Below are 16864 nucleotides of genomic sequence, written 5' to 3'. Positions count from 1 at the left end.
TTTTTACACAGCGAAGACACGCCTTCGTTTAGAGGGAGCCGAAGTAGACGGCGGCTGTCGTCTCTGATACGTCACGTGTGTGTACGATCATCCGTAATAACGATTTCCGGAGGAGAGGAGACCTCGAGACGACTCCCGCAACTTCTGTGTCCCGAATTTCCGACGTTTGTCATTCTGATTATTAATAACTCGCGGAGAGAGAAAGAGAGAAAGAGAGAGAAGTGCTTCGGAGGAGCTCGACAACGAGAGCTCGATCCCGAAAGAGGCTAATCCCTATTCAAGAGACGGGCATGTGGAAGCGGGTGGAGGGGAAGACTGACACTTTTCACGACGAGACGCAGCGAAACAGCGCGTCCCGGAGGGGAGAAGGAGCCCTCCTGAAATAATATTTGAGAAATTCCGTGTTCGAGAAAGGATATACGAGGAACCGCCGCCGCCGCACGAACAAATGATTAACAAATATGTATAGGAGTCACTTCTGAAACTTTTGTGACGGCGATCGCCGCAGCTGTCACGGCCAGCTCGTTTTCCCTCCATCGTTTGCGCGTCCAGCCTGATCGCTGTCTCGTACGTGTCTCGTCTTACGCTCAACTCGAGTCAACGACGTGCATTGCACGTCGATTATACCTGAATCGGCGGCAGTCGGCCGCAAGAGCCGGAGGAGTCGTAACGAGCCGGAAGAACGTCACGACGATTATTCCCCATCGCTCATTTCCGATGTCCGCTTCGTATATAGACGCGCGTTTGCTGCGTCATGGCATTAACGCGTGCACGCTAATTACTCAATTATAGATCGAGCATGGTGAATCTCCCTCCCGTTCCTTTGCACTCTTTGCGAGTCGCTTCGTTTCCTTTTTCCCCCCGCGCGATTACTTCTTATTGGCTTCGTCTTGCCTCCAAGCCGGAAGGTTGTCTCGAATGAGTTATAAAGGCGTAATAGCGCAGTTCGTTAATTTTAAAGTTAACGCTACGCCCCCACGCCAGTTTGGCAAATATAGGATAAATTCCGGCGAAATATAAGTAAGTTCGTAGGTAGAGGTAGGTATAGAGGTAGAATCACGCCCAGGGCGCCTCGGATGTGGCCCGAAGGCGCTTTACTTTCCGGAGAACTTTGTTTTCTCACCAAAATTCCGTCTAACAGCTGCAACAACAGTACGCGCGGTGCGGTAGCGCGCTCGCTCTATCTCTCTTTTGCGCCTACCCCTGCAACTTTACCTGCCCTGCCTGCACAGACCAAGTCGAAGTTCGGGGACAGAAGTGCCGCGCACAATAACAGCTACAAATATAGAATCTATATTCTATATAGGAGCGAAACCCGTCGCGCCATTTTTTATTGTTATAAGCTTACGACCTTCGCGGAAGAAAACTGGAGGAAGTTTACTTTCGTCGTTGCGACTTGGAAAGAAATATTATACTCTTATAGAGTATATATACGTATAAGAGAGAAATACGCGCCGCAACCGTGTCAGCCGGCCATCAGAAACTAAAGAGAATAAACGTTTTTTTTTTTGTTGCCGTGAAAAGAGAAGAAAGCCATAAACTTATTTGAAAATAATTCAACAAATTATATAATTTATATAATTATTTTTTTGTATGGTTTTTCTCTTTTTTATATTTAAAATACGACATATTTTTCTTTTTTTCTTTAATAAGAAATGTAATTTTATTCGCGTAAAAAATTTTAAAAAATTGTCATTTAAATATATTGTTAGAGTATTTCTTTAGCATTTCTCTTTTCAATATAATGGAAACAATTTTTATTTATTCAATTTAATATAACGAATCGAAAAAATATTTTATTTTATAATACTTTTTTGTATTTTATAGTTCTCTATCTACAGAACATAAGCAATAATAAAATTCTCGGGTATCGTTAATTAGCCAAAGCTTATTAGCAATTTCATTAAGAAATTATTGATGTATACAAATTTGCATATAATTCACTCTCAGATCTTAAAAGGAGTTAATTGAAATTTTTCACACGGTGCCCGTAAAGATTGAGAAGTGCTCATCGGGATACTCGAGTGAGCCCGCAGAATATAAGCGTGTGCAAATAATCAAACATCGGTCTCGGGGATATGGTAATTTCCACGGCGAAGTGAGAATACGTAATAGCAATTAAGATGACGGTCAAGAGGGCGAGGCAAGTGTAACCGTGTTCTTTCGGAATTATATACGTCGATACATGGAATGATTGTTTGGAGAGCTCTCGTCGCGGCGTCGAGAGGATTTACTTTTCTGACCAAATATTTGCCGCGGGGCCGCGGAGCAATTTTAACATCTCGAGACACACGCGCGCTCACGAGCGCGCTGCGCGCTATGATGGGGAAATTTCTTTTTTTTCTTTTTTTTATTTGAAAACCTTGTAGCCTTTGTGTACTCAGGTACGGTCTATGGCATGGCGTGGCACCGGACGAACGAGCGGACGGACGGACGGACGGACGGCCGTCCATTGTTTCTATTGTTTGTCTATGAGCTGTTTCTACTCCCGGCATCCTTAATTTAAGGCATGCATTTCCATACGACGAGAACTTTGTCGTTCCGGATCTACCGACCGATACTTTCGAACGTAACTTTCCCGACACCGCCTGTTGATGCCGGTGGTCCCGAGTTATTACGCAATGTGTCTTACTTGTTTATGCAAATACATTTCACTAATCTCTGTCGTATACATGTCGTCGGCATGCTCATGTATAAAGATCGCAGGCGAAGGTCTGCTTAAACGGAATAATTCTTAACACTATCGCGCGGTTCGGATGTATGTAGATTATATTTTAACATTTAAATTGGGTGACATTTGTACCACCTAATAAATTTTAATTTTTTGTAGGAAATTAATAATGTATGAATTAGAATGTGAAGAAAATTAAAAAGTTGATGAAACTGATAGAATTTTTATCGATATACCTTACACATATAATGATATACCTAACTTGTTAAATTTCTTTAAGAATTAAAGTCAAGTTTTAAATGGCATTTTATATATGCCTTGATATTATACTAGAAATCAATATTATATTTATGAACATTGTTAGTATTTACAGTACAACATTCTATATAATATTATAAATATAACATCAATATTATATCGATATAATATAATATGAATACAATTTATTGCATTTCGCTATAACTATCGCTGTACTTTAAACCTTTTAAGATATTTATAAAAAATTTTTAGATAAATATTAAAACTAAATCTAAATTGATTAAATCTTTTGCATATTTCAAAATAACATTATATGAGATTAATAATTCTCAAATATCACGTGAAATAATTCTAAATGTATAAAATTGCTAGAGAAAAGTAATAAAATCATAGAAGTGTTATTTAATACGAAGCAACACTACTTTTGTTTAATTATTTAAACATTAACGAGAAATAAAATTAACACAAGTATGTAGTAATACAATAATGATACCTCGAATGATACTAATTAAAGTGACGAAAGTCAAACCTCATGCGGTCGAAAGAAATTCGAGATCGGTTAAAAAATGAGACGCTGACATTTGTACAAAAAGCATGGCTGAAACGCTACAGTGTCACACGATACGACACGATGCAAATCTAGAACAAAATGTGCCGTATACCGATCGTTCTTCTGTATCATCGTTTGAAAAGTATCCTCTGAAAACAAGCTAGTAAACGGCAATATGAAACAGTCCGTGGAAAACCGTGTTACACGTGGCGAAAAGTCACGGGGCACGCCCTGCCACATTCGGTATTATTTATCCCTCATTAGACCCCCATTCGCGGCTGTTAACGGACTTAACGACAGCCGCGGCCGAGAGATGTATAGTTATAATACACCACCAACAGTTCCATAAAAGTTAACAAAGAGGGTTGGGACGGTGGCCGAACAATCGACACAATCAGCAACATCGCCGCCGTCCCTACCGTAACGTGGAAAGTCGGGTCCGCTGAGGAAAAGTGCGAAAAGCTTGGTTTCCGAACTTCGCAATTATCGCGGCAGGGGAGTCCTGCGTCCTGCGGATAGCGGATACGCCAGGAGGAGATATTGGCAGGACGGATCGTTGAAAGGCGCGCGCGTTCGGGGTATCGAGGCCGGTAAAAGCCGAAAAAGAAGAGGCAGGAGACGTAGGTGGAAAGGATATACGCGCGGGGTAAACGGCGGGGGCGTACGAGGATCATAAATTATCGAGATGCAACAATGGGAAGAGGCATCCCGCCTATGTATCTGCGTCGCATCGTATCCCGGCCGCGCGTACACGGCACCCCAAATATTTACACTGCCCGGTGGCAAAACTCGAAAGTAATAGATTCGAGATGACTTTTCATTTAACTAAGCACAAAAGCGGTGGACCATACGCCCCGACAACGCTCGCGCCCACCCGCTGGCTTGTGCGGCCTGCCAGCACAATGTCCTTTCTCCTCGCTCTTTCTCCTCTCTCTCCGTTCTCGCTCTCATCTCTCTATCTCTCTCTCCCTCTCTCCCTCTCATCTCGTTCGCGGCCCTTCCACAGACGATTTCCATGGACCATCCGGCGGCATCGCGAAATATCGCTTTGTGGACCACCGTTTGTCAGCTCGACAACCGCTCGGGCGGTAATTGTTATTGCGCGCTAATTTCCAGGATGTCGCGAACTTCGAGGGATGAGTCCGCAGGGTGGGTTTATGCGAACGCGTGTCTATCCGCGACGCTTTGCCCACGGTGAATCCGATACTACCACCCGCCCGGCACGCTTTTTCGCCCTATTGTCGCTTAAACGTTAATATTATCACAGAACTATGGGGTAAGTGCACCAGTGGGAATGACAGGTTATCGATAATCAGGGGTTGAAATCACTATAATTTCGGTATGTTCAATTTTCGATAAATTGAAATAGAGAAATATGTGTATGTACAATCGTCAATTGTCGTTAATAAATATAGTCAGTTGCATGTTGCATCGTCGATATTTGAAATTCACCAAAATTATATCGATTTAAATTGCCGTTGGTAACCACGCACAAAGTTGAATTATTTTGAAATATTCCGGTAATTTATCGATTTTTATCTTGTTATTCGCGCACAGCAGACGGTAGCAATTTTTTTAAATAAAAAGTTTTAGAAAATCGAGAGAAATACTGCCATGCACGAGATCACCTGTCGACTAAAAGCAATGCGTTAAAGCAACTATTTCGATGCGGTCGTAATAGACGGTACGACGAACGACCATCGTTTGGAAATCGGATAAATCTCATATCGTCCAGCGCAAAAAGCATCGAAGCTTTCAATTCCACCGAAGCGATTTCAAGCTAACGAATAAAAATACACGGATCGATGAATTCGTTTCTCTTTGATATCATTTAATCGTAAAAGACTTATCGACTATTTAAATGAATTTTGGTAACATGGCATGTAATATGTAATTATTACGCGGAAGGAATAACTTATCCTAACTTATAATCATAGAGTTAATACGAATCAGAGAGAGAGGAGAGAAAAGAGAGAGAGAGAGAGAGAGAGAGAGAGAGAAGTATGTGAAAGCTACTTGGCTGCTGCATGCAGAAACCTTTCCATCATTTGTTAATGACAAACGCTAAGCGCTAAGTGCCAAGTATAATAAATTTAACAAAACGCAACATTTAAAAAGTTAACGCAAAAAAAATATTTATTTGTCAGACGCTGCAGAAACTACTGCATTTATCGCGGCGAAGTGCCGTTCGACACGATTGCATTTAGTGTTATCAAGCCTTTGTAAATTCCTCATGCAGCAAGACTAAATAAACTTATTTATTATCAACTATCAACGAACGATAATGCGTTCATTGTCGAGTTAGCGACATTGGCGAATATTATCCATCCGCAAGCATTGGATCAAAGGATGCCTACTGCAAAGGACAATGGGTCGCGTACGATCTCTATGGAGTTAGAGTCTTCACAAAAGATACTTTATGAAACCTCCGTACAAAGGGAAACGCTAATTATTAGCGTTCACTAATTTCCCAAATGTCACAGGCTTTTGTCGGTCGACGATGTGAGAAAGGAGAAGGATAGCACGCGGTATAGAGACAACTATTATATCTACGCATCTAATTACAGTTGAAGAGTAATTATTCCACGAATAAGCTATGAAAAGCTATTGGATATTATACGCTTAATTAATTATACTTCTGTATCGCATTCTATCCTTTTTCTGCAAAAATCGATTTAGATTCAATTAAATATACAGTCTCACTAAATTAGACTCAACTAAAACGTGTAATCCAGCTGTCACATCCCTTTATACCGCTTCTTTTTATAAATCGCGTAGAAATTAGATAACGTTACAAAAATATTACTTCGATAAACATACGTATATTTAAAGCGTGTATTTTTAAATAGGTACAGCGAATATAAATATAGAGACTATCATTTTATGTAATCCAATTATGTGTGTCAGTAATGGAAAAAAAATCATAGGCTAAACAAAATGTAATATTATTCTCCCATAATATTCTCACGTATAAAAACTGTATAAAATATTTAGCATATGTACATGATGTAATAATCATACACACAGAAAAATAATTATTCATACAGCCAAGAAAAGCACTTTACTTATTTTATTTTACTTCTTTTAAGTAAGTTTTCTTTCAGCCAAGAATATTTTCTTACTAATAGTTTTCAAACATCTTGACGCAAGTCAAGAATATTGTTTTGAGTAAATGTAATTCTTGCAATGACTTTATGATATATTTGCGGATTAAGTAAATGGTATGCTTGTATATCCGCAAATCTACCATAAAGTCATTGTAAGAATTACATTTACTTAAAACAATGTTCTTGACTTATGTCAAGATATTTGAAAACTACTAGTAAGAAAATATTCTTGATTGAGAGAAAACTTACTTAAAAGAAGTACCCTTATAGAAATTTAATACTGTAAGTGATTATTTGGCTAGTAATTAATTACTTATTTTGAGTATTAAAATTATTTAAAAAAAAACAGTACTTTTAACAGTACTCGAAATAAGTAATTAATCACTAGCCAAATAATCACTTACAGTATTAAATTTCTGTAAGGGTAAAATAAAATAAGTAAGTGTTTTTCTTGGCTGTAGAATGATTATTTTTCTGTATATATGTAAAAATATTTTGATTTTATATAAAGCAGAGAGATTTTAGATCAATGCTTTCGCTCCCTTAACTACGTGTTCTCTAAAGTTTCCCAAATGCCTCAGAACAGATTATGACTTCCTGAGAAACGATTACGACTATAACGTGCTTCATCCGCTTTGACTTAAAGACACGTTGGAGAAAAAAGATCGGGATCATGTCTTCTCCAAAGTGGCGCAGACAGCGGAACAGCTGCCCTTGACATTGAACACACTATGTTACGCGTTACGTTTCCGGTCAATAAAAGGAGCGCAGAGGCGCGAGGGCAGCTGTAACTTTTCGAAAAACTCGTCGAACTTGCGGCTTCATGTCGTCATCGATATTTTTTCACGCCCCGAGCAGGCAGCGGGTAGAAATATCGTCGACAACATTCTGATGCTTGCTAGCCCGCGGTATTTTGTCACGATTTTTAACACAGTTGTAACCGCCGATCTGACACTTCGCTATTATATATATATATATATATATATATATATATATATATATCCTCTTTATACGGGGCAAATAACATTATTTATTGCAAAGAGGCGTTTACAATGGCAAGTTTCTTACCTTACTTTGTCGACTAACTATTGTTCGGGCTTCGAATTGTCGTCCTGACGCAGAATTCCACTCAGATTTGAGCGCGAAGCATGTGTAGCACGAATCCCTACTCGCGGGAGGGAGAGGTGGTGGAAAGCACTCGTAAAACACAGATTTGCACAATTGCCTTTTATTAACACCTCGAGGGGGAACGACGAATCATGCACCGCGAATACGGAGATCTTCTAATCCGTCCTTTCTCGCTGCCTAAGATATCGCGTACGGAGATCTTGAGAAAGCCTCGTCCTTGAAGCTTCACGCGGCACAGAAATCTTGTTCGCGACGCGCGGAGATCTTGAACTTGAACGCGCGGCAGAAGAACGGTCGCGAGCGGAGCACGATCGGCAGTTGACGGACCCCTCGAACAATAAGGAACTTAAGAATAATATACCCGCACTTAAATTCAATACGTGTGCGATTAGCTAGTCAGGCCGTGCGATACGAGTAGACAGATCGCTGTGAGAACTTGGAGTCGACTATCTTTTCCGCGATATCTTAGGCGAAAGACTTTGGATCGACGACTTTCAGCGACTGCTCGAAAGTGACGACAAATCTCGACTGATTTTCCTGCGAGCGATGTCCTCGCGATGAGTTTTGGAATTTCGTTTTTCAGTAGCGAACACGCAGAGAGAGCTGAATCGGTATTCGCTTTGTTTTGGTAATTCACGTGTCGGAGCCGGCCGCTGCCGTGCTCCAACGAATAGGAAAGCGCGACGCATTTCATCGACGCGTGATTGTATCGATCGACGAAAACGGAGCACGGGCGGAGAAAGGGGGGCGCGTATTGTCGCGTTGAGCACGAAGATCGCGGCCAAGTTCGAAGAATCTCGAACAACTATGTTGGATGATAAATATCGGTAATGTAAACGAGTTCCCAACAGCGTTGACCAACTTCATTGCCGGACAAAGCGAATTTGAACAAAACTAATATTGCAACTTTATTTTTTAATTACATAAAGCCTATTTTAATAAGTAGCGATATTTAAATTTTGAGAAAACATTGTTTTAGTTCTTTTAACAAAAAATATTCTAAGTGTCAGAGATAATATATCTATTATTAGTAAATCACTGATTTATAATTAAATATATACATATAAATACACAAATGAGATTAATTAATATACTGAGTATATTGCCTCATTGCGTTTGGCAAATTTTACAATAATTTATTTAAAGAGTTTGATGCGTTGTAAAATATCTATCACATAAATTATAGCACTTTTACAGTTTAAATAACAAAAAGCATTTTAAGAGTAATTCAATTAATCTTTTTAAATAACATTAAATAAAAAAGTAGATTGTAGTATATTATAGAATAAAGAGATTTCTCTCGTTTGAATATGTGTTAGATTATGTACAAAGATAAATTACAATATTGCTCCGAGTACAAAGAATAAATTTGACATTTAGTTTTCAAAATAATTGCAAGTAATCTCAAACACAATTATCATGTTTTAAAATTCGAGCTTAAATTTTTATTTGACAAATGTTTCTCCTTTTATAATCTCAAATATGATGAGATCTACTTCTCGTTTGAAATCATATTTCACAATAATGATATTTTAATGTATCTATTACACAGCAATTTTCATCGTAATAAATTTCACGAATAATGCAATTTCGAAAATTAATAATTGTGGGAAAATCTTGCTTAAGAAATTATTTACCTGGAAATTATGGGCAATTAAACGTAATAACATAAAACTCAATGTAATGAAATAGTAAACATAAAAATCAATGCAACAAAAGCTGCACTCTCGTCGTATATTCTTGTAACAAAGCTGTTGAGCGTTAATTATTAATCGCTACGGATTACAATTTACCGAACGATTTAATTTAATTATGATTGCATGATCAATTTATCGGCGGTGACCTGTGAGACCTCGATGAAATGAACTCAACGCTCATGAAACGCGAGAAACGTCGCGATGCGACGCGACGCGACGCGACGGCGCAATCAACGTGCCGGCGTCTTGGAATCTCATGATCCGTGAGAAAAAGCACTTTCCTCCTCGGACGCTTTTACGACACACGTCTCAGGAAGTTTATCGCTTCATACTTCCACGGAATATCTACAAAACAGATACCAGGGTTTCTCGTACGGTCGCCGCGACATAGGTACTCAACTCGATTCGTCCAACCGACCGACTTCCCACAAGACGCGGTAGGGGAGATACCCTTGCCGCAAGGATCAAATTCCTATGGATGAAGTGTTTGCACAGGACGCCTTTACACCGGTGTGGTCCCGTTGCTAATGGCTCCGCTCGCTAGATCAAAAATATTGGCCGTAGCAAATAATGCCTCGCCTGTACCGCTACTGGCGATATATATTGCGAGTATATACCCACCCAAAAAATCTTCGAGTGACTTCGAAGTAAAAAAAAATATATATCAAAAGTTACTATAGATCTTGATTTTAAGTGTGAAACGTAAATTTAATAATTTGATAAACTTGATCAAATTTTCATGATGCAATTAATTGTACTCACTCTTCTTTCCAAAGTTCCAAAGTTTTCTTATATCTTTCTTTCCTTAATGAAGTTTACTATACCTTACTATATACTGCATTTCATCTGAATTTAACAAGGTCTAGTGGTTTACGTGACAATCGTTTAGAACGATGTTAATCATCTATAAATCGATTAAAACTATCATTCGTGATTACGTTTCATTCAATTCATAATGAAAAGATGTTTGAGAGAGGATTTGATTTTCTAGAGTGAGCCCTTCTCATCAGAAAGTTGATCGTCTAATTTTTTTCCTCTTAATGGAAATGAAGAAAGTGAAAATTTTCACAGGAATACTTTTTACAACTTCTCGCGCAAAAACGAGAAAATTTAATTAAACGACTTTCTCGTGGGATTCAAAACGATATTCAGGTCAATTATCGACATTATCGGCATGTTCTTTGCTAATTCCATCGAGACCAAAAATTACGAATATACGATCGTGCATATCTGATCCAATGTACCTAATATAGACCCATTACCGCGGGCACAATACATGACATTCGCGTGTAGACGGCGCTCTGTGGATCGTCATCATCGCCGGATATTAATGCGATAACTAATAGTAACAAGATTCAGCCCTGGCTGGTTAATTTCGTACGGCGTACACATACACCAATATACTCCCCGTGTGTATCATGATTCCACGAAGGAGATCCTTGTATATACAGGCCGCAGGTACGACGCATGGCGAACTTTGATCGTCGCGTGACACTATGTGGCGAACCATCGATAGAGAGTCGGGGGCTGGATAATCCCTTTTCAAGCACGGAGCGAAGAGCACTCCACTCCTGCAGGCAGGTCCCTCCCTCGGTCGTCGATTCATCCTCTCGACGTTCTTTCTCGCCTTAGGTCACGAGAGATGCCTCCGATCGCGGCGTGCCGGGCCGTTTTTATTCCCGCCTCGAATTAGATAAACGTCCCGACGAATCCGCTCGCGAAAATGCAATTTTCTATAGGTTCTAAATCAGGCGACTCTCCGCAACGCGAAAGTGCGCCGAGTCTCAACGATCGAAGAAAAATGACGAAGCGATCGATAGATTTTTTCGACGAAGTTAAAAACGCGTTTGGAGTCTGCGGAGAGAAGTTTATTTCGTAAGCCCGCTATAGCTCGTGTGTTGCGGCTAAAATATGCTTCAGCGTGTTTATAATGCACTCTTTGTATTCCGTAAATTTTCATGAACGATCTATTTGATACCGCGCTTTTGTGCGTTTTTTTTTTTTTCAAAATGAGATAATATCTTACGCCACCTTTGTTATTTCTTATCTATAGCTGTCCGTCGTATCTCGCCCTATCTCTCGTGAAAAGTATTCTTTCGTGGAATAAACTTTTTAAAATGCAAGAGAATTATGGCTCATGATATTTTTTACGCGGTACAACAGTAACATGATATTTTTATGATATCACCGACGCGGCATGACGCGCTCTTATGACGGAGTTATATAATACAAGAATAATAGAATAGATCCTTTGATCGGAAAAAGATACTTTCCCGAAAAAGCTGCGCCGAACGTCACAAATTGCCTCGGGAAAGAACCGGTCGCCAGTGCCTACCAACCCGTTGCAGCCACTCGCGTGTGCAATGCACACTTTTGTCAGTTTCTCTCAAATGCCCCCCGGCGAAAGGATCGGATTCTTTCTCGCGCGGATCGAAACGTGCGAGTCGCGGAACGAAGGCGCGCTTTACATCGGCCGCGCGCGTTACATTGTGGCTAACCGCCGCGATACGAAGAAACGGATAATCCCCTTTGTGAGGCACAGAGACTCGGGAATCCGCGGAGAGAGAGATGTGCACCTCGAGGCAGGCAGGTGCTCGTCTCCTGGGCGCATCGCGCCCTTTCCACGACCCGTTTCTCGCCTCGAGATACGAGCGGGAGAGGAGGATGCTCTCTCTCCTCCCGGTCGGTGACACTGTTGACCCTCTGCCACATGGCGCTTCGCATATGGCGCACGCTACGTACTCTCCTCTCCCGCTTTATTTTTATACACGCTACGTAGATGAAATTTAGTAACGAGAGAAAAGAAGCCGGGTGCATCTAGCGCGACCCGCACCCGACAGATTGCCGGTTGACTCGCGAGATGCACCTGCATGCACGCGATCAAGCCGGGCGTCTCGGGCGGAGCTGAGTGTTCAAATTTTCACGGGCTCGCTAACACAGGGCAAGAGCATACTCTTAAGTACTCACAGTGGACTCAAGACTCCGATGTCTGGCAATGTAAACTACCTCGGAAGCAGGCGCCGCAATAATTTATTATATACCACCGCGCGACATGATAATGCGATCGTAGCTCCGAAGTCGTTGCAATAATTATAAAGATTTAACGATTGTAAAATATTCTCCATGGATCCTAGAGAAAATTGTCGCGTTTCGCGACATAACTCCATCTAATATCAAGAATTACTAAACCGATTTCACGTATCAAAATCGTAGAAAACTATCAATGAAAAAATATCATATGCTTTTCGATGAAAACTTAATTTTACATTTATGAATTCTATTTAAACAACGCAGTAATCATAGTTAGTGCAAATGTCATGTTTATGGTAATATCAATGCAATTAATTCAATTGCATAACCATTCTTTTCGATATGTGATAATACATCGTGACGTAAATCGTCATCGCGGCAAATTGTATCGTGGAAGGCTTGGACCAAGACGGACGAGCGAATCGTAAAAGCGATTGCGCGGAGCGTGGCGTGAAACTCGGGGACCCTCCGCGTGGCAATAGACGTAGCCTAATCAGAAAATTGCTGGGAGAACCGAGGGGGGGAGTGAGGGAAACGGACAAGTACCTACTATACCCTCCACTGCTAGAATGCGGGGACATTTAAGTAGATGGAGGGTATAGACCCCTGTCTACTCCATTTGCTTCCAGCCCGGGGGGACCTCGCCGCGCCGATATATATCCCAATATTCTCCGTAACAATGATGAATCACTGCGGAGCACCTCTTGCGCAAGAAGTTGCACACTTCCAATGCGCCCGGTAAGGTCTCTCCATTCTCGGGAATACGGCGGGGGAATACGGCGCCGCTTTAAGCGCGATACGTTTCTGCACTTTGCACGGTTATGCAAACCTGACGTAAGTCATGCCCGGGCGAACATGCCCACGAATTCCAACGTCGAGACGAGAGAATGCCGGACCGACTCACGACGATCCCCTTTTGTGCCGTAATAACGCGGACGGAAGGGAGGAAGCGAGTTGGGCGCGATACGAATCTATTCCGCGGTGCCAAAAATATTCGAACGCGAGAGAGAAGTGTTCCGCGTATGCAACGATTTAAGCGCATAACGGATGAAACTCTGCCGAAGGGAGATGAGCCGCCGCGCGACTCTTTTCTTGCATAAAATATGAGACAGCTTTATTTTATGACAACGGTTATGGGGAATGTAATACGCGAGGTATCGCGCATCCTTCGCGATATTATTATTCGCGCTTGGTGCAATATTATAAAGGAGTTTCCCTTGCACTTGCATAATAGTTATCTTCTTTCGAATAAGAACATCAGATATACACACTTCTTCGTTCAATCCTAGAAGGATCAATAAAGCCTGAACTTAAAGTACTACCTTCGGCACTGCTTTGATATAAAATTCTCGTTTACGTAATTTTACCAACTTCATAATTCCTTCTTGTGTAAAGAAAAATAATACACAATCGATTATTACATAACAGTTATTTCTTTTTAATTTGTCATTATTGTGCTTTAATTTGATCCTGCTAGTTTTAGAGAACAGAACGTTTTGTATTTCTTAGAGTAACAACAACTTTCTAAAAATTTTATATATTCTTGTGAGAGAGTCATTATACTTGAGTAGACATTGAAGGAAAGAAACGATTAATTAGCTTTTAACATTAAATATCCCCGAGGCAGGACATACGTCATAATGACGAATCAGTTCAGTGCCGAGCTTGGCTGGTCTTATTAATAAATTCGCTTCCCAAGCGACGTACTATGAATCATTCGATAGGCAACTGGGGAGATTCTATTAGACTGATTGGTTTGCATCTCTCTACGGTTGAATCTATGCCGATATGTCTTTGTACCAACCATGCGCAAAATGCAATTGCCTCTTTTGATATATTCGAGGTACTTGGGAAGATTGTGCATGAAGAATCGATGGGGTGATCAAATCAAGTTTCGCGCACGATCTAAATATTTTTGAATTACTTGCGCATCACAACATTCACGATTATAATATAGTCTCTTTTCAAAAATTTCTAAATCTATTAAAAACAAAATATATTACAAGTATACGTATACAAACTAAATATGCCTGGTCAAAATCTTAGTTTCAAAGACAAGAGTTAATATAATTTTAATCTATTTATCTCGTTTAATCTTATCTACTTCGGAAATTTAAGAAATTTTCACTGAGTCCATTTAACAGTCTATTTTTCTCAATTCTTGAGACATTGTAACGCAATTGCATAAGGCTTGAATGGTCGAAGGAATGAATGAGAATCTTGTAATGGAAAACAATCGATTAGCTTGCTCTGAATTCGTGATATTCTCCTTGGGCGAATCGTATCGGCACATGACTCAGCCAAGCACTCTGATCGCAACGACAGAAACGCGCATGCAACATTTCTCCGATTGACCTAGTTCGAAAGTCGATCGTGTTAATTCAGGAAAGATTCGTCGGCACGATAGCGAAGAGCGTCGTGAAAGGACCTCACAGGCCTGTACAATTTAAATCACGCGCGAGGTATCGCGATTGTTAAATAATTAAGATATTTCACGCAGGTTTATTAGCTATAATTTGCAGCTCTCATCGGTAATCAGTTTTTAACATGCATTAGGCTTGTTTAACGCTTGTTAGATGCTTTTTTTTCCTTATCACATCAGTTTTACGTTCCTGGGTCCCTTTTAATCTCCTCTTCCCCTAGGTTTCATTAAACTGACTCTCCAAATATGGCTAATCTGCGGACCCGGATTTTTGTACCCTCGAAGGAGTTAACAGCGTAGCGGCGGGACCGCAACAACTTAGCTTACGTTAAAAACGTACTATGGCCTCGGATAGGATTAGCGCGCCCTAATTTATTGACTCCCTGCCTCACTGGCGCGGGGAAGAGGGCTCGAACCCCCCGTGGCTCCGAGTTAACGGCGTTTTACAAGAGGGGTGACCCGTCACAGGGGAGCTGCCACGAGCCGAAAGATGCATATTGCATGCTTGTAATCAAGTCTGACAAAATATCGTGCGCGCAGTGTGATCGTTCTAGTGTGAATTATATGAAATATTATACATCATATATATATGTATATGTATAAGGGTCGGAAATGAAAATCATTGGGCGGAATGCACAGATCGAGAGATGCCGCAGCTATATTTAGAACCATTTTCCCTCTACGTTTTTTTTTCTAAGAGGAGGTGGATATTTCGTAATCCAGAACGAACATCGTTATATTCCAGTCGCGCCAGTTTATTGAAAATGATTGATTTATGACGTATCGAAAAACTCGGGAAAGCTCGACGTCTAGAAGCCTGATCCTTTAAGCCCGTAATACTTGAAATATTCAATGTTATAAAGGGGATATACGAATAATCACTCTGCAATTATTTCGATTGACAAGAGAATGACGCGGATAAATGTTGAATATTGAATAGAAATAATCGAGTATTTATCGACTGTGTTTCAAACTTTACTCCCTGTATAGTTTACAGGCGTGCTGATGCTAAAGATAGCGATTGAAATAAAATTCGCGATTATTTCAATCCGTTTATAATTAATCCTTATTTCTTTCCAATATATTGATAAAAATGGTTTTTCCTTTACTCTTAAAATAACAAACGTTATTTCATTGTGAGATAACATAAACGATGCCTGATTAAGCTAAGAATAAAGCGGATAAGACTAAAGAAATGTCGTGACCATTATCGTTTTGATTGGACAATTCCCATTTATACTGTGTATTAAACTACGTGGCATGACGTGACTTACGTACAAGGGCCGTAGAAGTTTGCATTCCGTCCAATTCTCCTCAACGAGGCAATAACGGGCGTCTCGAAAATCTCCCGTCTTCTTGCCGCAGATCCCCCTAATTAAGAACACTAGCCACTAGCCGCATTAGAGAAGGGAATCCAGCGACGATACTCGTGTCCAAGCGTCTTTCTCGCGTTCCTAGAATTAGATTTCAGGTTTTATTGGCGCCCGTATACAGCAACAGAAGAAAAGAATATTGAAATACATGAAATTATACCCTAAAAACTGAAATATAATAGAATATATTATATCTCAGTTATAAATATAAAGTATTATAATATAAATATTATAAATAACGTCCAAAACGCACAAATCCCAACAACAAAAAATAAAAGAAAACGACCGTTTAAGATAAAATTGCTTTCGAACTCAGCATGTAAGATATTTTTTTTGTATCTCTGGGATACGAAAAGTGCACTTTACAAATTGTTTTGTAAATATCTTGTTTTATAGAAATGACAGAGAATTTGTATAATTGTTGCGATAATAATAACGAACATTCTCAATGTTGGACAGCGAGCACATTTGCTGAAATTCTATTGCCTTTTTCTACAATTAGGGATATGTGGACGTCCGTGATTGCGAGCGTACTTTGTTGCGTGCACGCGTACATGCAACCATAAAAAAAACTTTTTAAATTATCTTCATAGGGTTAAGTGTTGCTTCGAAAAACATAAAAAGATAC

General features: G+C 40.1%; 1 long non-coding RNA gene across 1 annotated transcript in view; it reads right to left on the bottom strand.

Annotated features, from left to right (window-relative positions):
• The window catches only part of LOC139811495 (uncharacterized), a 44929-nt gene extending 36705 nt beyond the window's left edge, over window positions 1-8224 (bottom strand). Inside the window, exon 1 of the long non-coding RNA XR_011731648.1 lies at window positions 7655-8224. This is a non-coding gene — a long non-coding RNA (uncharacterized lncRNA). The remainder of the gene's footprint in view (window positions 1-7654) is intronic.
• Window positions 8225-16864: the final 8640 nt, after the last annotated feature.

Source organism: Temnothorax longispinosus, chromosome 4 (assembly GCF_030848805.1).
Source record: "Temnothorax longispinosus isolate EJ_2023e chromosome 4, Tlon_JGU_v1, whole genome shotgun sequence".
NCBI classification, from domain to species: domain Eukaryota; kingdom Metazoa; phylum Arthropoda; class Insecta; order Hymenoptera; family Formicidae; genus Temnothorax; species Temnothorax longispinosus.
Note: the sequence above shows the minus strand (reverse complement) of the source record. Positions and strands in the feature narration are given on the sequence as shown.